The sequence below is a fragment of the Sturnus vulgaris genome, chromosome 7, assembly GCF_052056855.1.
Source record: "Sturnus vulgaris isolate bStuVul1 chromosome 7, bStuVul1.hap1, whole genome shotgun sequence".
NCBI lineage: Eukaryota > Metazoa > Chordata > Aves > Passeriformes > Sturnidae > Sturnus > Sturnus vulgaris.
In genome coordinates, this window is record NC_142249.1 from 4,850,183 (window position 1) to 4,873,641 (window position 23,459).

A 23,459-nucleotide genomic window follows, 5' to 3' on the forward strand; every position below is an offset into this window, starting at 1 on the left:
TCATCAGCTGTGCCTGGAGCTCCAGTGAGATATGCATGTGGTGTCCTCTTCAGTGTCTCCTGGTGCTGTTCTTGGGACACTGGTTCACTGTGTCGCTCGGATGAACCTGATTCTTCAGCTCTGTTGGCAAACTGGTCTTGAATATTCAGGTTCCCGTGGGATGGACTGGTTTGTTTCCTTGGGGTGTGAATGGCTGGAAGAGAGAAGAGTCACAGTCAGAGCCCGGATCTGTGGGAATCCAAGTAGACCTTCCTGCCAAGGGCGGCCCACTCAGCTCCTGCAATGGCCAGCAGAGAGGAGTTGCCAACGGGATCAGCTGCAAGGTGCAGGCCAAGAATCCCGCCTGTGTCCCAATAAAACACTCGGAGCTCTGCCCACGCCACCCTTCATCCACACAGGGAGCAAAGCCCTCCGCAGCCGGGACAGGGATTGCAACTCCTCGTGCCAGCTCCCGCTGCCAGCCCGCTGCCCTCACTCACCCGCACTGAGCACCTGGAGCTCATTCTTCTACTTCCTCATGCGTGCCCCGGCGATCCCTGGGAACACAGAGCCCGTCACGGCTCTGTCCAGCGGCACAGCTCCCTGCCAGCGGCGCTGCCAGCCCTGTGGCCACACGCCCTCGTGGCCCGGCAGGGCTCAGCCCGGGCCCTTGCCGCATCCTGACGCCCAAGGGCACGGCTGCGACACAGGCCGGCAGCAGCCCCGAGGGCAGCCGGGGCTCCACGGCGCCGGGCCCGGATGCCGCGCTGCCGGGGCCGCAGGCGGGGCTGGGGCCGAGCTGCGGCGGGGCGGGGAGGGGAGGGGAGGGGAGGGGAGGGAGCCCGGGCTCACCCATGAACCTGATGGCCGCTAATTGGACGGACTGCTGTGGGCTCTGCAGGTACGGCAGGGCCTGGCGCAGGTGCTCGGCCGCTCGGCTCCTGTCGTCTGCCAGCTGGAGAGAGCGGCGGGAGGGAAGGGTCGGGCCGGGCTTTGTGCCCCTTTGCCAGGCGCTCCCCGCTTTGGCCGGCCCCGGCCTCCCCTGCCCGCACAGCCCTGAGGCGCGGCCAGCAGCCGCTGGGCCGGGGCTCCGTCGGCGCCCGGCTCGGGCCCACAGGAGCCTGGAGAAGAGCCCGTGCGGCTCCTGCGTGCAGCCCTGGGCAGGGCCACAGCTGCCAAGCGCACACAGTGAGCACCGCGCTCAGGGGGCTTGTCCAGGCTGAGCCTGGCGCTTCCAGGCCCTCCTTACCAGGCACTCGGCAAACATCCACAGCTCTTCTGTCTGCAGCGCCTGTTGGAGATCCGTCTTCTTCAAGAACCCCGCCGCACAAAGCAGCGTTTCTCGAGAGGCCTGGAGAGCAGCAGAGATGTGCAGATGGCACCGCAGCTCAGGGCACAGGAGCCGCGTCCCTGTGCCAAGGCGTGCAGGAGGCTGCAGCCCGGGAGGTGCCAGGACCTGCAGGAGGCAGCCGAGCCCCTTCCAGACATCCACCAGCATCACACAAAACTTTACCTTTGCCAGCTCCTGGTTCTCATCATGGCAGTGGAAGAAGAGTGGGAGCAGGCTCTGGCTCACAATTCTCTCCAGGGCCGTTTTTCCCTTGTCCACTACCAAGTCCATCACCTTGCAGAAGAGGTGAACGGAAAGCTGCTGCACATGACTGCTATCCTGGAGGAAAGAAGGAGGAAAAGACCTCAGAAGCAACTTGTACAGCCCACCTGGGCGAAGGCCCAAACATCAGGAAGGCACAAAGTTTCGGGGCAGCAGCCAGTGCTCATGGCTGGGGGCACAGAGCCTTACATTTTCCAGTAGTGACAGGAGTGGCAGAGCCAGCTTTGTAGCAGCAGTGCTAGATATCATGAGGTGTTTTTCCTGGAAGATATTTATGAAGACAGAGAGGGACATGCCAATCACCTCTCTCTGTGCATCACCCAGCAGCTCCAGGAGGCTTCGAGACAGGCTGCGTATACGTTTGGCCTGTGTAGAAGACAAGGCTGTGCTGTGAAGCCAAGAACGGCTACAGTGCCACCACTGCCGTGCTGGCACTGCAACCCCACCCTGCTGCCACAGGGCCCAGAGGCCAAAGGCCTGTCGTGATGAACTCAGGGAGGTGAGGCAGGAGAGCTGGGAGCATCTGCTGCAGCTCCTGAAGCCCAGGCAGCCCGAGGGGCAGCTTTCCCCAGCACAGCTTCAGCCGCTGCCCCCTTCTCACCATCGAGGGATCCTTGCTGAGCACCACAAGGCATCTGAGTGCCAGGCGACGTCTCTCCCTGTACTTGCTCTGCAGGTTCCTTGACATGATCTCCAGGATGCTGTCAGCACATTGAGTGAAATCCAAGCAGTCCAGGACCTGAAAGGCACAGGGCAGTGACAGCGGGCCCGGCCGGCAGGAGCGCGCAAGCACACAGGGCTGGGCTGAGAGATCAGCACAGGGCACGGGCAGTGTCCCAGGCAGCTGTGGTGACGAGAGGACAGAGAGCTGGGAGGGAGCTCTGGCCAAGAGGCTCACCTCCACAGTGAATGCCAGGAAAGGCAGATCCCAGCGTGGCTCCTGTGTGCTGAGCAGCTGGAGTAGGTGGAGTGCGACATGGGTACACAAGGGCATCAAGCCACGACGCATCAACCTAGCAGGGGGAAAAAGGGAGTAAGACCCTGAGGTGGGGGGAGGGTGCAATAATCTCCCAAGAGTGACTCACAGAGATGCAGTCTTTCCCCAGCATCCCTGGAGGTGATGTGGGCACTTTGGGAGGCTGCCCCTTGTGGGCACCTCCTCTCCCAGCCTGTTCCAGTCTGCTTGGCCGTCCCTCGGTGACAAGGCTCTCTGGCCCATGACCACAGGGACTGTGTGGGGCACGCCAGGCACACAGTGCAAATGTCGGGGGCAGAGGGGAAACAGGGGGTCTCACCTGGCCAGCAGACCCATGGCATAGTGCTGGGTGCCAGCAGAGAGCAGCGTGTCCCAGCCACGCTTGCGCTCCATGGCCATCACCTCAGGGTCATACTGCAGACAGAAGAGCAGAGCCTTCATGGTCTGCACTGCAAACCTGTGTGCAGAGCAAAGCCCAGGTCACACTGGGAGCACTGGCGCTGGCCACAAGGGCATGGGAAGGACAGGAGGACCAGGACCTGTTGGGCTTGCTGGGAAGGTGGTGATCCTCCCGGCACGCTCTCCAGAAGTTATCAACTGCCTCTGGCATCTGCTGTGTGGTGATGATGACATGGAAGAGCAGAGCCGTAACCAGAGCGTTGGAAGAATGCATCATGGCCTCATGGCACTGAGGCACCCGGATAATCACCCAGAGCACCAGAGTTGCCTGCAAAAGAAGCAGCCCCAGACAGCGCTCAGTGCCGAGGTGTCCATGGGGCAGGGCCCGAGGGGAGAGGCAGGGGGAGCAGTGGGCCTGGTGCTGCCTGAGCCTGTCCCTAGCCCAGCGCCTGAGGCACAGAGAGGATGGATGGAGATCTGCTGGAGAGGCTACTGGCGAGGAAACCAAGGCCAGTTCCAGAAACTCACAGCCAGGGCAAAAACGTCCTTGTTGTCCCCATCAGAGGTGCACATGCTGTGCAGGGGCCAGGCCTCCATCACACACAGCAGAGTTGGCAGCACCTTTTCCACTGTTGGTCCCGATGAGCCTATGGCTCTCCACATCATTGCAGCAGCTCTGTGGGATCAGAGCTCTGTGTCAGGGGTGTCTCAGTCACAGTCCAGTGCCCTGTGCAGCTGTAGGGCCCAGGTGACAGAGCCCCGGTGCCCTGAGGGCCAGGCAGGGAGCGTGGCAGCAGTCTCAGGAGACAGAGGGGCCTGAGGGTCCTGGGCCTGTCTGCCTGTCTGGCAGAGCCCATTGGACAGGCTGTACAGGGCGGTGGGCCCTAAAGGCTGGTGGGCCCTAAAGGCTGTTGAGCCCTGAGCTCTCAAGGCACGTGGGCCTCGTACCTGTCACACGTTGGGGCACAGCGCAGGAGGGTCAGCACCACGTCAGCAGGGTGTTCTCCAGCCAGCCTCAGAATGTCAGTGCGCAGACTGACACCCACAGTGGCACAGGACACGAGACTCTGGTGAATGCTTTTCACCATGGCTGGCACCTGGAAGAGGCGTGACGAGGACTTGGAGTGCTGTCCAAGGGACCAGCTTCCCCCAAGAAGTGCTTCCCTTCCTGTGGAGGGAGCAGAAAACATTCATAAAGAAGAAAGTCTCCCTGCATCCTCAGAACAAGCTCCTTGGAAAACCATAGCTTAAAGATAAGAAATGGCTTGTGAAATGATGAATACAAAAAGGAATCCAGTTCCCGCCCTTGGTAGATCCTTCGATCTCCAGTATTAGTGGCTCATTCTCTTTTAGTATCCGCAGGCCAGCTTTGAATGTAAAATCCCTCAGGGATTGGTTAGAATGTAGAATTCCCTTGATAATTGGTGCAAACTGTAAAACCCCCAAAAGATATAAAAACCCCTGTAAAACAATAACCGTTGGTATATGCTAGATTGGATGCCTTCATAGAATAAACTATGGATTTGTGGCTTTCTACATATCCTGGTTTATTTACCCCGCTGGTCTAAGAGCTCACCGCGAGCCAAATTTCTATCTGGGCAAGGCTCGGGAACGTGCTCTGTCGCTGAGGGCTGCAGAAGCGGTCTCAGAGATCCCAAAGGGAGCCCAAAAACCCAGCCAGCGACACCTTCCCACCACACTCTTCTGGCCTCAAAGACTAAGGAGGCACAGTGGCCGTTCCTTGAGGGAATCACGATCACATGATCCTGGGAGGGCACCAGCCCTGGTCCCAGACTGCTAACCTGCAGCTCAGATGAAACAACACTCTTCTCAACAAAATCGGTGGTGGGAGCATGAATGACAGCGGGAGTGGTGTCAGTATTTGTGATGCCCTGAGTCTCTCCGGTGTCAGCGTTTGTCATGGCCACGTCCTCAGTCACTGCCATGTCAGCCTTTGCCCTGTCATCATTCACTGCTGTGTTGAAGTGGTCTGAGCGCTCAGCCAAATCTGGGCTGACATCGGGCTCTGCCTGGAGCTCGCTCAGCCTGGAGTCAGGCTCGGCTGTGCTCTCTGTTGCTGTGCTGCTGGTCTTTCTACGGCGAAGGGGCACAAACTCGCGGAACATCTGCAGGAGAACAAAGGACAGGGAAGAGAGGCAAGTTCCATGGCATGCTCCAAGCACTATGCTCAGCTGAGCGGTGACAGCAGGCCCAGCCCAGGTGGAGATGGCTGCAGGTACCTTCAGTGTTCTGCGGAAGCGGCCACGGGTGGGTTTCTGCTCTTGTGTCGGCTCCATGGCTGCAGCACCTGGCAAAGAGCGAGCGCAGCCAGAGCTGAGGGGCTGCGGGAGAGGCCGGAGAACACAGCCCAGCCCTGCATTCCCCAGGCAGGGACAGCCCCGGGATGCCCCAGGGGATGCCAGCACGGCCGCTGCAGGGTGTCTGCCCGGCCCCTCTTCTGTCCTGTCCCTGGGCATGTCCACAGTGGGTGGGCTGGACTGAGACGAGATGAGACGGGATGGGATGGGACGGACGGGATGGGACGGGACGGGATGGGGCCAAGCTGGATGCATGCACCAGCCCTGAGACCCAGGTGTGCCACTCACCATCCTGCATTGGCTGGAACGGCTCTGACTCTTCGGGCTCTTGAGGAGCTGGGGCAACTCTAGAGCCTCTCCTTTTTATTGCCCTGAACACTTTGAACAGATTGAGAAATCTGCCCGCCATGCCGGAGTCTGGTCTCGAGGGCACCTTCTAGAGAGATGTTTTGGGAAAGTTACAAGGCAACAAGTTGTGCAGCTGTGCCTTAAAGGCACCTGCGACAGAGAAGCCTCAGGAAGGCTGCAGGACAGCAAGTCCTGCACTTGAGGCCTCCTGCCACAAGGGCAGGAGACTCCTCGTAAATGATTCAGATCACCACACCCCAAGGTATGGCTACTAGTGCACCAGCCACAGGGATCAGAGATACCTCAGGAAAGCTCCAAGTCACCAAGTCCTGCAGTCTTTCCACGAGGTCACCTGCAGGAATAACGCCTCGGAAAAGCTCGGGGTCAGGCACGAACGAGTGTGCTGTGCGGGGGCTCCTCACAGCACCGCTCTGGCGCCTCCTGTCCCGTCGCGTGCTCCGAGCACTCTGGTGTGCCCGTGTCACCACCAGCCCCCATGTCACCACATGTCACAAAGGGTCCTTAGACACGGTTCCATGCCACGGTGACCAGGCTGCACTGCATCACAAAGGGCCCTTGCACACACTGACACCTGCCCTGGGGACACCCTGAGCCCACCCAAAGTGGCCCAGGTTGGAAGGAATCCCTTGGCCCAAATATCTAAGAGAGCCCGACAGGAATGTTAGGAATGGCTCAAATCCTATCCAACGCTGCTCTGCGGGCTCCGGGCATTTAAGAGCCCTCAATTCAGGAAAGCCTTCCTTCCCCAAATTCACTGGCATGGCCAGAGAGTGTGACAGATTTGGACGTTTGCTTCCCATCTCAAAGCAGCAACTCATTTGCCTTCATTTGTCATCCATTGGAGAGTCACTTTACAAAAGAACACTACACAGAGGCGAATAAAGGCCATTCTTTGCTTTGCAAATGGTTTTCAATGAAGAGATGATAATATCCTAATTCTAGGAAGGAATAAAAGCTCACAAGGAGTGGAAGTGCACTCAGTGTTACCAAATTAGCCCAAACAAATGAGAAGATTGCAAAATGGCTAATCCTCCTCCTGGTACAGATAGCTAAGTGGCTCTTAAAGTACAGCTCTCCCCTCTTCTTCCCTGCAGGAAGATCAGGACCACTAACAAAAAATCACAGCTAGTGCTTTGGCCCTCCAGAACCAAAGCTGTGCCAAAGCACAGATGCTGCCTTCAAGCTGACTCCAATTCCAGCCTAGACCTCTCACCTTCCACACAGCTCCTTCTCCAAGACTCCCACCAACACCAACCCACCTAATCAGCCACACACAAGCCCCCAACAGCCCGCCAGGATCCCCAGCTAACCCCATCCCTCCGCAGAGCTTTCCCAGTCTCCAGCAGACCCCTGGTTCCCTGCACGTGCCATGGGATGGCACTCGGGAGGATCTGCTCCAAGGCCTTTCCCAGTAGCCAGCTCAGGCTGCCAGGCCTATGGTTCCTGGATCATCCTTCCCACCAACTCTCCCTGTGCACGGCTGCTCCATTTGCACATTGGTGCTCAGCTCAGAGTTCTGCACTTGAGCAGCACTGCTGAGAAAGAATGGAGAGCGGCCTGGCAAGCTCTTTCTCCAGCTCCCTCTTGACTCTTGGGGGAGGTAGAACATTCCACAGGAAAGCACCTGGTGCCACAAGGAGTGGGTGACATCAGACAGCTGTGAGGGGAAGCCTCAGGACTGCTGTATTCTGAGGGAACACCGTTGGCCTTGACCTGTATGCACCTGCGGAAGCTTAAATCCTCAGCTCCCAGGACCTCTCTTGGCCAGCACCCTGATGTGCACGCAGGACTGCTGCGAGGCACTGCTGGGACCCAGCGGGACAGGAGCTGCTGTCTCGTGTCCACCCAGCACCCCCGACAGAGCCAGGGTCACCCCAAAAGCAGACAAACGATCTGGTGTCGGCAGAGAGGAGCAAGGAGCACTGGGCTGGCTCCTCTCAGGGTATCTCAGCTGGGCCTGGGCCACAACACGCCCCCGTTTTAAGGCCTGCTAATGCCCAGCTGCCAGAAATGCCGACCTTCTTCTCTCCAAGGCGCACAGGAAGAGCCAATGAGCAGGATGCCTTGGGAGGCAAACCTTCCCGGCCTTTGCTGAGGCCAGGGACACACCAAGATCAGCCAAGACTCTGCAGATTGCCTGGCCCGCACAGCCCAGCTCTTTGCTGGCCCTGGCCCGCAGCAGCTTCCACCAAGCGAGAGGCAATTGCATATTGCCAAGAGCCGAAACACAGCAGGCAGGTGAGATGTGAACAGTGTGTGCATCAAGGCCTTTTAATTCACAGCTCTCAAAGAGAGCTTTGGGGCTCGCAGCTGGACAGAGATGCTCCTGCTCACACCTCTGGCCAAAAGGGGGTAACGCAGCGTGCTGCAGGTGCTTGGGTTGGTCTCCACAGCTCCAGGCAGATGCCAAACCTGCTCTTCACAGCCTTCTCCCTTCCCCTGCCCCTGTGCCCAGGGCAGCGGGCCTCAAGGACTCAAAGGACCACAGGGAGCCAAAGGGAATGTTACGAAGGGAGAGGGGAGATGAAACAAGTCTTGCCTCTGCCCAGGCCTCTGGCAGTAGTCATTGGCTTTATTGAGGTGGGCAGCACCCCAAAACCGCTCTTGCTCACAAGTTCTTCATAATGGTTGTTTAAGTCTATTACAAAATGAATTGTTTATTTAATAGACACAATTTTAACAAACAAAAGACTTTAATCTATTTCTTTTGACAAAGGATAAACAAAGAACCACTACTAGGAGATAATATACTTTGCAAAACAAAGGAATGAGGTGGAAGGGAAAACAGGGATTGGCGTGGTCTGAGGGCTAGAGGGAGAGAGCTATGTACAGGCAGGGAGAGGGCTGAAGCCATGCGAGCTTCCCACAGGTTCAGCTGTGCCAATCATCAGCTGTGCCTGGAGCTCCAGTGAGATATGCATGTGGTGTCCTCTTCAGTGTCTCCTGGTGCTGTTCTTGGGACACTGGTTCACTGTGTCGCTCGGATGAACCTGATTCTTCAGCTCTGTTGGCAAACTGGTCTTGAATATTCAGGTTCCCGTGGGATGGACTGGTTTGTTTCCTTGGGGTGTGAATGGCTGGAAGAGAGAAGAGTCACAGTCAGAGCCCGGATCTGTGGGAATCCAAGTAGACCTTCCTGCCAAGGGCGGCCCACTCAGCTCCTGCAATGGCCAGCAGAGAGGAGTTGCCAACGGGATCAGCTGCAAGGTGCAGGCCAAGAATCCCGCCTGTGTCCCAATAAAACACTCGGAGCTCTGCCCACGCCACCCTTCATCCACACAGGGAGCAAAGCCCTCCGCAGCCGGGACAGGGATTGCAACTCCTCGTGCCAGCCCCCGCTGCCAGCCCGCTGCCCTCACTCACCTGCACTGAGCACCTGGAGCTCATTCTTCTACTTCCTCATGCGTGCCCCGGCGATCCCTGGGAACACAGAGCCCGTCACGGCTCTGTCCAGCGGCACAGCTCCCTGCCAGCGGCGCTGCCAGCCCTGTGGCCACACGCCCTCGTGGCCCGGCAGGGCTCAGCCCGGGCCCTTGCCGCATCCTGACGCCCAAGGGCACGGCTGCGACACAGGCCGGCAGCAGCCCCGAGGGCAGCCGGGGCTCCACGGCGCCGGGCCCGGATGCCGCGCTGCCGGGGCCGCAGGCGGGGCTGGGGCCGAGCTGCGGCGGGGCGGGGAGGGGAGGGGAGGGGAGGGGAGGGAGCCCGGGCTCACCCATGAACCTGATGGCCGCTAATTGGACGGACTGCTGTGGGCTCTGCAGGTACGGCAGGGCCTGGCGCAGGTGCTCGGCCGCTCGGCTCCTGTCGTCTGCCAGCTGGAGAGAGCGGCGGGAGGGAAGGGTCGGGCCGGGCTTTGTGCCCCTTTGCCAGGCGCTCCCCGCTTTGGCCGGCCCCGGCCTCCCCTGCCCGCACAGCCCTGAGGCGCGGCCAGCAGCCGCTGGGCCGGGGCTCCGTCGGCGCCCGGCTCGGGCCCACAGGAGCCTGGAGAAGAGCCCGTGCGGCTCCTGCGTGCAGCCCTGGGCAGGGCCACAGCTGCCAAGCGCACACAGTGAGCACCGCGCTCAGGGGGCTTGTCCAGGCTGAGCCTGGCGCTTCCAGGCCCTCCTTACCAGGCACTCGGCAAACATCCACAGCTCTTCTGTCTGCAGCGCCTGTTGGAGATCCGTCTTCTTCAAGAACCCCGCCGCACAAAGCAGCGTTTCTCGAGAGGCCTGGAGAGCAGCAGAGATGTGCAGATGGCACCGCAGCTCAGGGCACAGGAGCCGCGTCCCTGTGCCAAGGCGTGCAGGAGGCTGCAGCCCGGGAGGTGCCAGGACCTGCAGGAGGCAGCCGAGCCCCTTCCAGACATCCACCAGCATCACACAAAACTTTACCTTTGCCAGCTCCTGGTTCTCATCATGGCAGTGGAAGAAGAGTGGGAGCAGGCTCTGGCTCACAATTCTCTCCAGGGCCGTTTTTCCCTTGTCCACTACCAAGTCCATCACCTTGCAGAAGAGGTGAACGGAAAGCTGCTGCACATGACTGCTATCCTGGAGGAAAGAAGGAGGAAAAGACCTCAGAAGCAACTTGTACAGCCCACCTGGGCGAAGGCCCAAACATCAGGAAGGCACAAAGTTTCGGGGCAGCAGCCAGTGCTCATGGCTGGGGGCACAGAGCCTTACATTTTCCAGTAGTGACAGGAGTGGCAGAGCCAGCTTTGTAGCAGCAGTGCTAGATATCATGAGGTGTTTTTCCTGGAAGATATTTATGAAGACAGAGAGGGACATGCCAATCACCTCTCTCTGTGCATCACCCAGCAGCTCCAGGAGGCTTCGAGACAGGCTGCGTATACGTTTGGCCTGTGTAGAAGACAAGGCTGTGCTGTGAAGCCAAGAACGGCTACAGTGCCACCACTGCCGTGCTGGCACTGCAACCCCACCCTGCTGCCACAGGGCCCAGAGGCCAAAGGCCTGTCGTGATGAACTCAGGGAGGTGAGGCAGGAGAGCTGGGAGCATCTGCTGCAGCTCCTGAAGCCCAGGCAGCCCGAGGGGCAGCTTTCCCCAGCACAGCTTCAGCCGCTGCCCCCTTCTCACCATCGAGGGATCCTTGCTGAGCACCACAAGGCATCTGAGTGCCAGGCGACGTCTCTCCCTGTACTTGCTCTGCAGGTTCCTTGACATGATCTCCAGGATGCTGTCAGCACATTGAGTGAAATCCAAGCAGTCCAGGACCTGAAAGGCACAGGGCAGTGACAGCGGGCCCGGCCGGCAGGAGCGCGCAAGCACACAGGGCTGGGCTGAGAGATCAGCACAGGGCACGGGCAGTGTCCCAGGCAGCTGTGGTGACGAGAGGACAGAGAGCTGGGAGGGAGCTCTGGCCAAGAGGCTCACCTCCACAGTGAATGCCAGGAAAGGCAGATCCCAGCGTGGCTCCTGTGTGCTGAGCAGCTGGAGTAGGTGGAGTGCGACATGGGTACACAAGGGCATCAAGCCACGACGCATCAACCTAGCAGGGGGAAAAAGGGAGTAAGACCCTGAGGTGGGGGGAGGGTGCAATAATCTCCCAAGAGTGACTCACAGAGATGCAGTCTTTCCCCAGCATCCCTGGAGGTGATGTGGGCACTTTGGGAGGCTGCCCCTTGTGGGCACCTCCTCTCCCAGCCTGTTCCAGTCTGCTTGGCCGTCCCTCGGTGACAAGGCTCTCTGGCCCATGACCACAGGGACTGTGTGGGGCACGCCAGGCACACAGTGCAAATGTCGGGGGCAGAGGGGAAACAGGGGGTCTCACCTGGCCAGCAGACCCATGGCATAGTGCTGGGTGCCAGCAGAGAGCAGCGTGTCCCAGCCACGCTTGCGCTCCATGGCCATCACCTCAGGGTCATACTGCAGACAGAAGAGCAGAGCCTTCATGGTCTGCACTGCAAACCTGTGTGCAGAGCAAAGCCCAGGTCACACTGGGAGCACTGGCGCTGGCCACAAGGGCATGGGAAGGACAGGAGGACCAGGACCTGTTGGGCTTGCTGGGAAGGTGGTGATCCTCCCGGCACGCTCTCCAGAAGTTATCAACTGCCTCTGGCATCTGCTGTGTGGTGATGATGACATGGAAGAGCAGAGCCGTAACCAGAGCGTTGGAAGAATGCATCATGGCCTCATGGCACTGAGGCACCCGGATAATCACCCAGAGCACCAGAGTTGCCTGCAAAAGAAGCAGCCCCAGACAGCGCTCAGTGCCGAGGTGTCCATGGGGCAGGGCCCGAGGGGAGAGGCAGGGGGAGCAGTGGGCCTGGTGCTGCCTGAGCCTGTCCCTAGCCCAGCGCCTGAGGCACAGAGAGGATGGATGGAGATCTGCTGGAGAGGCTACTGGCGAGGAAACCAAGGCCAGTTCCAGAAACTCACAGCCAGGGCAAAAACGTCCTTGTTGTCCCCATCAGAGGTGCACATGCTGTGCAGGGGCCAGGCCTCCATCACACACAGCAGAGTTGGCAGCACCTTTTCCACTGTTGGTCCCGATGAGCCTATGGCTGTCCACATCATTGCAGCAGCTCTGTGGGATCAGAGCTCTGTGTCAGGGGTGTCTCAGTCACAGTCCAGTGCCCTGTGCAGCTGTAGGGCCCAGGTGACAGAGCCCCGGTGCCCTGAGGGCCAGGCAGGGAGCGTGGCAGCAGTCTCAGGAGACAGAGGGGCCTGAGGGTCCTGGGCCTGTCTGCCTGTCTGGCAGAGCCCATTGGACAGGCTGTACAGGGCGGTGGGCCCTAAAGGCTGGTGGGCCCTAAAGGCTGTTGAGCCCTGAGCTCTCAAGGCACGTGGGCCTCGTACCTGTCACACGTTGGGGCACAGCGCAGGAGGGTCAGCACCACGTCAGCAGGGTGTTCTCCAGCCAGCCTCAGAATGTCAGTGCGCAGACTGACACCCACAGTGGCACAGGACACGAGACTCTGGTGAATGCTTTTCACCATGGCTGGCACCTGGAAGAGGCGTGACGAGGACTTGGAGTGCTGTCCAAGGGACCAGCTTCCCCCAAGAAGTGCTTCCCTTCCTGTGGAGGGAGCAGAAAACATTCATAAAGAAGAAAGTCTCCCTGCATCCTCAGAACAAGCTCCTTGGAAAACCATAGCTTAAAGATAAGAAATGGCTTGTGAAATGATGAATACAAAAAGGAATCCAGTTCCCGCCCTTGGTAGATCCTTCGATCTCCAGTATTAGTGGCTCATTCTCTTTTAGTATCCGCAGGCCAGCTTTGAATGTAAAATCCCTCAGGGATTGGTTAGAATGTAGAATTCCCTTGATAATTGGTGCAAACTGTAAAACCCCCAAAAGATATAAAAACCCCTGTAAAACAATAACCGTTGGTATATGCTAGATTGGATGCCTTCATAGAATAAACTATGGATTTGTGGCTTTCTACATATCCTGGTTTATTTACCCCGCTGGTCTAAGAGCTCACCGCGAGCCAAATTTCTATCTGGGCAAGGCTCGGGAACGTGCTCTGTCGCTGAGGGCTGCAGAAGCGGTCTCAGAGATCCCAAAGGGAGCCCAAAAACCCAGCCAGCGACACCTTCCCACCACACTCTTCTGGCCTCAAAGACCAAGGAGGCACAGTGGCCGTTCCTTGAGGGGATGCACGATCACATGATCCTGGGAGGGCACCAGCCCTGGTCCCAGACTGCTAACCTGCAGCTCAGATGAAACAACACTCTTCTCAACAAAATCGGTGGTGGGAGCATGAATGACAGCGGGAGTGGTGTCAGTATTTGTGATGCCCTGAGTCTCTCCGGTGTCAGCGTTTGTCATGGCCACGTCCTCAGTCACTGCCATGTCAGCCTTTGCCCTGTCATCATTCACTGCTGTGTTGAAGTGGTCTGAGCGCTCAGCCAAATCTGGGCTGACATCGGGCTCTGCCTGGAGCTCGCTCAGCCTGGAGTCAGGCTCGGCTGTGCTCTCTGTTGCTGTGCTGCTGGTCTTTCTACGGCGAAGGGGCACAAACTCGCGGAACATCTGCAGGAGAACAAAGGACAGGGAAGAGAGGCAAGTTCCATGGCATGCTCCAAGCACTATGCTCAGCTGAGCGGTGACAGCAGGCCCAGCCCAGGTGGAGATGGCTGCAGGTACCTTCAGTGTTCTGCGGAAGCGGCCACGGGTGGGTTTCTGCTCTTGTGTCGGCTCCATGGCTGCAGCACCTGGCAAAGAGCGAGCGCAGCCAGAGCTGAGGGGCTGCGGGAGAGGCCGGAGAACACAGCCCAGCCCTGCATTCCCCAGGCAGGGACAGCCCCGGGATGCCCCAGGGGATGCCAGCACGGCCGCTGCAGGGTGTCTGCCCGGCCCCTCTTCTGTCCTGTCCCTGGGCATGTCCACAGTGGGTGGGCTGGACTGAGACGAGATGAGACGGGATGGGATGGGACGGACGGGATGGGACGGGACGGGACGGGGCCAAGCTGGATGCATGCACCAGCCCTGAGACCCAGGTGTGCCACTCACCATCCTGCATTGGCTGGAACGGCTCTGACTCTTCGGGCTCTTGAGGAGCTGGGGCAACTCTAGAGCCTCTCCTTTTTATTGCCCTGAACACTTTGAACAGATTGAGAAATCTGCCCGCCATGCCGGAGTCTGGCCTCGAGGGCACCTTCTAGAGAGATGTTTTGGGAAAGTTACAAGGCAACAAGTTGTGCAGCTGTGCCTTAAAGGCACCTGCGACAGAGAAGCCTCAGGAAGGCTGCAGGACAGCAAGTCCTGCACTTGAGGCCTCCTGCCACAAGGGCAGGAGACTCCTCGTAAATGATTCAGATCACCACACCCCAAGGTCTGGCTACTAGTGCACCAGCCACAGGGATCAGAGATACCTCAGGAAAGCTCCAAGTCACCAAGTCCTGCAGTCTTTCCACGAGGTCACCTGCAGGAATAACGCCTCGGAAAAGCTCGGGGTCAGGCACGAACGAGTGTGCTGTGCGGGGGCTCCTCACAGCACCGCTCTGGCGCCTCCTGTCCCGTCGCGTGCTCCGAGCACTCTGGTGTGCCCGTGTCACCACCAGCCCCCATGTCACCACATGTCACAAAGGGTCCTTAGACACGGTTCCATGCCACGGTGACCAGGCTGCACTGCATCACAAAGGGCCCTTGCACACACTGACACCTGCCCTGGGGACACCCTGAGCCCACCCAAAGTGGCCCAGGTTGGAAGGAATCCCTTGGCCCAAATATCTAAGAGAGCCCGACAGGAATGTTAGGAATGGCTCAAATCCTATCCAACGCTGCTCTGCGGGCTCCGGGCATTTAAGAGCCCTCAATTCAGGAAAGCCTTCCTTCCCCAAATTCACTGGCATGGCCAGAGAGTGTGACAGATTTGGACGTTTGCTTCCCATCTCAAAGCAGCAACTCATTTGCCTTCATTTGTCATCCATTGGAGAGTCACTTTACAAAAGAACACTACACAGAGGCGAATAAAGGCCATTCTTTGCTTTGCAAATGGTTTTCAATGAAGAGATGATAATATCCTAATTCTAGGAAGGAATAAAAGCTCACAAGGAGTGGAAGTGCACTCAGTGTTAGCAAATTAGCCCAAACAAATGAGAAGATTGCAAAATGGCTAATCCTCCTCCTGGTACAGATAGCTAAGTGGCTCTTTGTCCTGGGGTACAATGCAAAAATGTGTATTCTATCACCATCTGTTAAAATGTGGGAGGGGTGGTGATCCTTATCTCTGTGGGAGATATCCTCTGCTGATGTGCCATCTGATAAGATGGGGGGATGATCATCGTTATCTATTCACAACCCATCCTTCCTCCAGAAGATATATTCCGTTAATGGGCCATTAAGTCCTATTGTGTGACTGATAAGATTACATCACCCCATTGGGAGATGCCCCAGCTGGGGCAGGAGCCAAGCCTTTCCTACCTAGATAAAATACTGGGGTTTGGGACCCGAGGGCAGACCTTTCAACTGGATCCCAGAGGAAAGTCGGACCTTTTTCCACATCATTGCTGGATCTTCGGAGGAAAACTGCACCTTCTACAGGAGCACCGCTTCAACAGAACCACATCTGTCATCCAGGAGGACTGCAGCCACCATTTATATGGACTGCTACCAACACCCTGACTGACAGGGTGTCAGGTTGTATTTCTGACTGTGTTGGTGGTTGTTTCTTTTATATTATTGCATGTATTTTATTTTTTTCTCTTTTCTCCAATTAAATTGTATTACTGACTTGGAGTCTCGCACTGGTTTTACTTTCAAACCAACACACTCTTAAAGTACAGCTCTCCCCTCCTCTTCCCTGCAGGAAGATCAGGACCCCTAACAAAAAATCACAGCTAGTGCTTTGGCCCTGCTCCATAACCAAAGCTGTGCCAAAGCACAGATGCTGCCTTCAAGCTGACTCCAATTCCAGCCTAGACCTCTCACCTTCCACACAGCTCCTTCTCCAAGACGCCCACCAACACCAACCCACCTAATCAGCCACACACAAGCCCCCAACAGCCCGCCAGGATCCCCAGCTATCCCCATCCCTCCGCAGAGCTTTCCCAGCCTCCAGCAGACCCCTGGTTCCCTGCACGTGCCATGGGATGGCACTCGGGAGGATCTGCTCCAAGGCCTTTCCCGGTAGCAAGCTCAGGCTGCCAGGCCTATGGTTCCTGGATCATCCTTCCCACCAACTCTCCCTGTGCACGGCTGCTCCATTTGCACATTGGTGCTCAGCTCAGAGTTCTGCACTTGAGCAGCACTGCTGAGAAAGGATGGAGAGCGGCCTGGCAAGCTCTTTCTCCAGCTCCCTCTTGACTCTTGGGGGAGGTAGAACATTCCACAGGAAAGCACCTGGTGCTACAAGGAGTGGGTGACATCAGACAGCTGTGAGGGGAAGCCTCAGGACTGCTGTAATTCTGAGGGAACACCGTTGGCCTTGACCTGTATGCACCTGCAGAAGCTTAAATCCTCAGCTCCCAGGACCTCTCTTGGCCACCACCCTGATGTGCACGCAGGACTGCTGCGAGGCACTGCTGGGACCCAGCGGGACAGGAGCTGCTGTCTCGTGTCCACCCAGCACCCCCGACAGAGCCAGGGTCACCCCAAAAGCAGACAAACGATCTGGTGTCGGCAGAGAGGAGCAAGGAGCACTGGGCTGGCTCCTCTCAGGGTATCTCAGCTGGGCCTGGGCCACAACACGCCCCCGTTTTAAGGCCTGCTAATGCCCAGCTGCCAGAAATGCCGACCTTCTTCTCTCCAAGGCGCACAGGAAGAGCCAATGAGCAGGATGCCTTGGGAGGCAAACCTTCCCGGCCTTTGCTGAGGCCAGGGACACACCAAGATCAGCCAAGACTCTGCAGATTGCCTGGCCCGCACAGCCCAGCTCTTTGCTGGCCCTGGCCCGCAGCAGCTTCCACCAAGCGAGAGGCAATTGCATATTGCCAAGAGCCGAAACACAGCAGGCGGGTGAGATGTGAACAGTGTGCGCATCAAGGCCTTTTAATTCACAGCTCTCAAAGAGAGCTTTGGGGCTCGCAGCTGGACAGAGATGCTCCTGCTCACACCTCTGGCCAAAAGGGGGTAACGCAGCGTGCTGCAGGTGCTTGGGTTGGTCTCCACAGCTCCAGGCAGATGCCAAACCTGCTCTTCACAGCCTTCTCCCTTCCCCTGCCCCTGTGCCCAGGGCAGCGGGCCTCAAGGACTCAAAGGACCACAGGGAGCCAAAGGGAATGTTACGAAGGGAGAGGGGAGATGAAACAAGTCTTGCCTCTGCCCAGGCCTCTGGCAGTAGTGATTGGCTTTATTGAGGTGGGCAGCACCCCAAAACCGCTCTTGCTCACAAGTTCTTCATAATGGTTGTTTAAGTCTATTACAAAATGAATTGTTTATTTAATAGACACAATTTTAACAAACAAAAGACTTTAATCTATTTCTTTTGACAAAGGATAAACAAAGAACCACTAGTAGGAGATAATATACTTTGCAAAACAAAGGAATGAGGTGGAAGGGAAAACAGGGATTGGCGTGGTCTGAGGGCTAGAGGGAGAGAGCTATGTACAGGCAGGGAGAGGGCTGAAGCCATGCGAGCTTCCCACAGGTTCAGCTGTGCCAATCATCAGCTGTGCCTGGAGCTCCAGTGAGATATGCATGTGGTGTCCTCTTCAGTGTCTCCTGGTGCTGTTCTTGGGACACTGGTTCACTGTGTCGCTCAGAGGAACCTAATTCTTCAGCTCTGTTGGCAAACTGGTCTTGAATATTCAGGTTCCAGTGGGATGGACTGGTTTGTTTCCTTGGGGTGTGAATGGCTGGAAGAGAGAAGAGTCACAGTCAGAGCCCGGATCTGTGGGAATCCAAGTAGACCTTCCTGCCAAGGGCAGCCCACTCAGCTCCTGCAATGGCCAGCAGAGAGGAGTTGCCAACGGGATCGGCTGCAAGGTGCAGGCCAAGAATCCCGCCTGTGTCCCAATAAAACACTCGGAGCTCTGCCCACGCCACCCTTCATCCACACAGGGAGCAAAGCCCTCCGCAGCCGGGACAGGGATTGCAACTCCTCGTGCCAGCCCCCGCTGCCAGCCCGCTGCCCTCACTCACCCGCACTGAGCACCTGGAGCTCATTCTTCTATTTCCTCATGCGTGCCCCGGCGATCCCTGGGAACACAGAGCCCGTCACGGCTCTGTCCAGCGGCACAGCTCCCTGCCAGCGGCGCTGCCAGCCCTGTGGCCACACGCCCTCGTGGCCCGGCAGGGCTCAGCCCGGGCCCTTGCCGCATCCTGACGCCCAAGGGCACGGCTGCGACACAGGGCGGCAGCAGCCCCGAGGGCAGCCGGGGCTCCACGGCGCCGGGCCCGGATGCCGCGCTGCCGGGGCCGCAGGCGGGGCTGGGGCCGAGCTGCGGCGGGGCGGGGAGGGGAGGGGAGGGGAGGGGAGGGAGCCCGGGCTCACCCATGAACCTGATGGCCGCTAATTGGACGGACTGCTGTGGGCTCTGCAGGTACGGCAGGGCCTGGCGCAGGTGCTCGGCCGCTCGGCTCCTGTCGTCTGCCAGCTGGAGAGAGCGGCGGGAGGGAAGGGTCGGGCCGGGCTTTGTGCCCCTTTGCCAGGCGCTCCCCGCTTTGGCCGGCCCCGGCCTCCCCTGCCCGCACAGCCCTGAGGCGCGGCCAGCAGCCGCTGGGCCGGGGCTCCGTCGGCGCCCGGCTCGGGCCCACAGGAGCCTGGAGAAGAGCCCGTGCGGCTCCTGCGTGCAGCCCTGGGCAGGGCCACAGCTGCCAAGCGCACACAGTGAGCACCGCGCTCAGGGGGCTTGTCCAGGCTGAGCCTGGCGCTTCCAGGCCCTCCTTACCAGGCACTCGGCAAACATCCACAGCTCTTCTGTCTGCAGCGCCTGTTGGAGATCCGTCTTCTTCAAGAACCCCGCCGCACAAAGCAGCGTTTCTCGAGAGGCCTGGAGAGCAGCAGAGATGTGCAGATGGCACCGCAGCTCAGGGCACAGGAGCCGCGTCCCTGTGCCAAGGCGTGCAGGAGGCTGCAGCCCGGGAGGTGCCAGGACCTGCAGGAGGCAGCCGAGCCCCTTCCAGACATCCACCAGCATCACACAAAACTTTACCTTTGCCAGCTCCTGGTTCTCATCATGGCAGTGGAAGAAGAGTGGGAGCAGGCTCTGGCTCACAATTCTCTCCAGGGCCGTTTTTCCCTTGTCCACTACCAAGTCCATCACCTTGCAGAAGAGGTGAACGGAAAGCTGCTGCACATGACTGCTATCCTGGAGGAAAGAAGGAGGAAAAGACCTCAGAAGCAACTTGTACAGCCCACCTGGGCGAAGGCCCAAACATCAGGAAGGCACAAAGTTTCGGGGCAGCAGCCAGTGCTCATGGCTGGGGGCACAGAGCCTTACATTTTCCAGTAGTGACAGGAGTGGCAGAGCCAGCTTTGTAGCAGCAGTGCTAGATATCATGAGGTGTTTTTCCTGGAAGATATTTATGAAGACAGAGAGGGACATGCCAATCACCTCTCTCTGTGCATCACCCAGCAGCTCCAGGAGGCTTCGAGACAGGCTGCGTATACGTTTGGCCTGTGTAGAAGACAAGGCTGTGCTGTGAAGCCAAGAACGGCTACAGTGCCACCACTGCCGTGCTGGCACTGCAACCCCACCCTGCTGCCACAGGGCCCAGAGGCCAAAGGCCTGTCGTGATGAACTCAGGGAGGTGAGGCAGGAGAGCTGGGAGCATCTGCTGCAGCTCCTGAAGCCCAGGCAGCCCGAGGGGCAGCTTTCCCCAGCACAGCTTCAGCCGCTGCCCCCTTCTCACCATCGAGGGATCCTTGCTGAGCACCACAAGGCATCTGAGTGCCAGGCGACGTCTCTCCCTGTACTTGCTCTGCAGGTTCCTTGACATGATCTCCAGGATGCTGTCAGCACATTGAGTGAAATCCAAGCAGTCCAGGACCTGAAAGGCACAGGGCAGTGACAGCGGGCCCGGCCGGCAGGAGCGCGCAACCACACAGGGCTGGGCTGAGAGATCAGCACAGGGCACGGGCAGTGTCCCAGGCAGCTGTGGTGACGAGAGGACAGAGAGCTGGGAGGGAGCTCTGGCCAAGAGGCTCACCTCCACAGTGAATGCCAGGAAAGGCAGATCCCAGCGTGGCTCCTGTGTGCTGAGCAGCTGGAGTAGGTGGAGTGCGACATGGGTACACAAGGGCATCAAGCCACGACGCATCAACCTAGCAGGGGGAAAAAGGGAGTAAGACCCTGAGGTGGGGGGAGGGTGCAATAATCTCCCAAGAGTGACTCACAGAGATGCAGTCTTTCCCCAGCATCCCTGGAGGTGATGTGGGCACTTTGGGAGGCTGCCCCTTGTGGGCACCTCCTCTCCCAGCCTGTTCCAGTCTGCTTGGCCGTCCCTCGGTGACAAGGCTCTCTGGCCCATGACCACAGGGACTGTGTGGGGCACGCCAGGCACACAGTGCAAATGTCGGGGGCAGAGGGGAAACAGGGGGTCTCACCTGGCCAGCAGACCCATGGCATAGTGCTGGGTGCCAGCAGAGAGCAGCGTGTCCCAGCCACGCTTGCGCTCCATGGCCATCACCTCAGGGTCATACTGCAGACAGAAGAGCAGAGCCTTCATGGTCTGCACTGCAAACCTGTGTGCAGAGCAAAGCCCAGGTCACACTGGGAGCACTGGCGCTGGCCACAAGGGCATGGGAAGGACAGGAGGACCAGGACCTGTTGGGCTTGCTGGGAAGGTGGTGATCCTCCCGGCACGCTCTCCAGAAGTTATCAACTGCCTCTGGCATCTGCTGTGTGGTGATGATGACATGGAAGAGCAGAGCCGTAACCAGAGCGTTGGAAGAATGCATCATGGCCTCATGGCACTGAGGCACCCGGATAATCACCCAGAGCACCAGAGTTGCCTGCAAAAGAAGCAGCCCCAGACAGCGCTCAGTGCCGAGGTGTCCATGGGGCAGGGCCCGAGGGGAGAGGCAGGGGGAGCAGTGGGCCTGGTGCTGCCTGAGCCTGTCCCTAGCCCAGCGCCTGAGGCACAGAGAGGATGGATGGAGATCTGCTGGAGAGGCTACTGGCGAGGAAACCAAGGCCAGTTCCAGAAACTCACAGCCAGGGCAAAAACGTCCTTGTTGTCCCCATCAGAGGTGCACATGCTGTGCAGGGGCCAGGCCTCCATCACACACAGCAGAGTTGGCAGCACCTTCTCCACTGTTGATCCCGATGAGCCTATGGCTGTCCACATCATTGCAGCAGCTCTGTGGGATCAGAGCTCTGTGTCAGGGGTGTCTCAGTCACAGTCCAGTGCCCTGTGCAGCTGTAGGGCCCAGGTGACAGAGCCCCGGTGCCCTGAGGGCCAGGCAGGGAGCGTGGCAGCAGTCTCAGGAGACAGAGGGGCCTGAGGGTCCTGGGCCTGTCTGCCTGTCTGGCAGAGCCCATTGGACAGGCTGTACAGGGCGGTGGGCCCTAAAGGCTGGTGGGCCCTAAAGGCTGTTGAGCCCTGAGCTCTCAAGGCACGTGGGCCTCGTACCTGTCACACGTTGGGGCACAGCGCAGGAGGGTCAGCACCACGTCAGCAGGGTGTTCTCCAGCCAGCCTCAGAATGTCAGTGCGCAGACTGACACCCACAGTGGCACAGGACACGAGACTCTGGTGAATGCTTTTCACCATGGCTGGCACCTGGAAGAGGCGTGACGAGGACTTGGAGTGCTGTCCAAGGGACCAGCTTCCCCCAAGAAGTGCTTCCCTTCCTGTGGAGGGAGCAGAAAACATTCATAAAGAAGAAAGTCTCCCTGCATCCTCAGAACAAACTCCTTGGAAAACCATAGCTTAAAGATAAGAAATGGCTTGTGAAATGATGAATACAAAAAGGAATCCAGTTCCCGCCCTTGGTAGATCCTTCGATCTCCAGTATTAGTGGCTCATTCTCTTTTAGTATCCGCAGGCCAGCTTTGAATGTAAAATCCCTCAGGGATTGGTTAGAATGTAGAATTCCCTTGATAATTGGTGCAAACTGTAAAACTCCCAAAAGCTATAAAAACCCCTGTAAAACAATAACCGTTGGTATATGCTAGATTGGATGCCTTCATAGAATAAACTATGGATTTGTGGCTTTCTACATATCCTGGTTTATTTACCCCGCTGGTCTAAGAGCTCACCGCGAGCCAAATTTCTATCTGGGCAAGGCTCGGGAACGTGCTCTGTCGCTGAGGGCTGCAGAAGCGGTCTCAGAGATCCCAAAGGGAGCCCAAAAACCCAGCCAGCGACACCTTCCCACCACACTCTTCTGGCCTCAAAGACCAAGGAGGCACAGTGGCCGTTCCTTGAGGGGATGCACGATCACATGATCCTGGGAGGGCACCAGCCCTGGCCCCAGACTGCTAACCTGCAGCTCAGATGAAACAACACTCTTCTCAACAAAATCGGTGGTGGGAGCATGAATGACAGCGGGAGTGGTGTCAGTATTTGTGATGCCCTGAGTCTCTCCGGTGTCAGCGTTTGTCATGGCCACGTCCTCCGTCACTGCCATGTCAGCCTTTGCCCTGTCATCATTCACTGCTGTGTTGAAGTGGTCTGAGCACTCAGCCAAATCTGGGCTGACATCGGGCTCTGCCTGGAGCTCGCTCAGCCTGGAGTCAGGCTCGGCTGTGCTCTCTGTTGCTGTGCTGCTGGTCTTTCTACGGCGAAGGGGCACAAACTCGCGGAACATCTGCAGGAGAACAAAGGACAGGGAAGAGAGGCAAGTTCCATGGCATGCTCCAAGCGCTGTGCTGGGCTGAGCAGTGACAGCAGGCCCAGCCCAGGTGGGGATGGCTGCAGGTACCTTCAGTGTTCTGCGGAAGCGGCCACGGGTGGGTTTCTGCTCTTGTGTCGGCTCCATGGCTGCAGCACCTGGCAAAGAGCGAGCGCAGCCAGAGCTGAGGGGCTGCGGGAGAGGCCGGAGAACACAGCCCAGCCCTGCATTCCCCAGGCAGGGACAGCCCCGGGATGCCCCAGGGGATGCCAGCACGGCCGCTGCAGGGTGTCTGCCCGGCCCCTCTTCTGTCCTGTCCCTGGGCATGTCCACAGTGGGTGGGCTGGACTGAGACGAGATGAGACGGGATGGGATGGGACGGACGGGATGGGACGGGACGGGACGGGGCCAAGCTGGATGCATGCACCAGCCCTGAGACCCAGGTGTGCCACTCACCATCCTGCATTGGCTGGAACGGCTCTGACTCTTCGGGCTCTTGAGGAGCTGGGGCAACTCTAGAGCCTCTCCTTTTTATTGCCCTGAACACTTTGAACAGATTGAGAAATCTGCCCGCCATGCCGGAGTCTGGCCTCGAGGGCACCTTCTAGAGAGATGTTTTGGGAAAGTTACAAGGCAACAA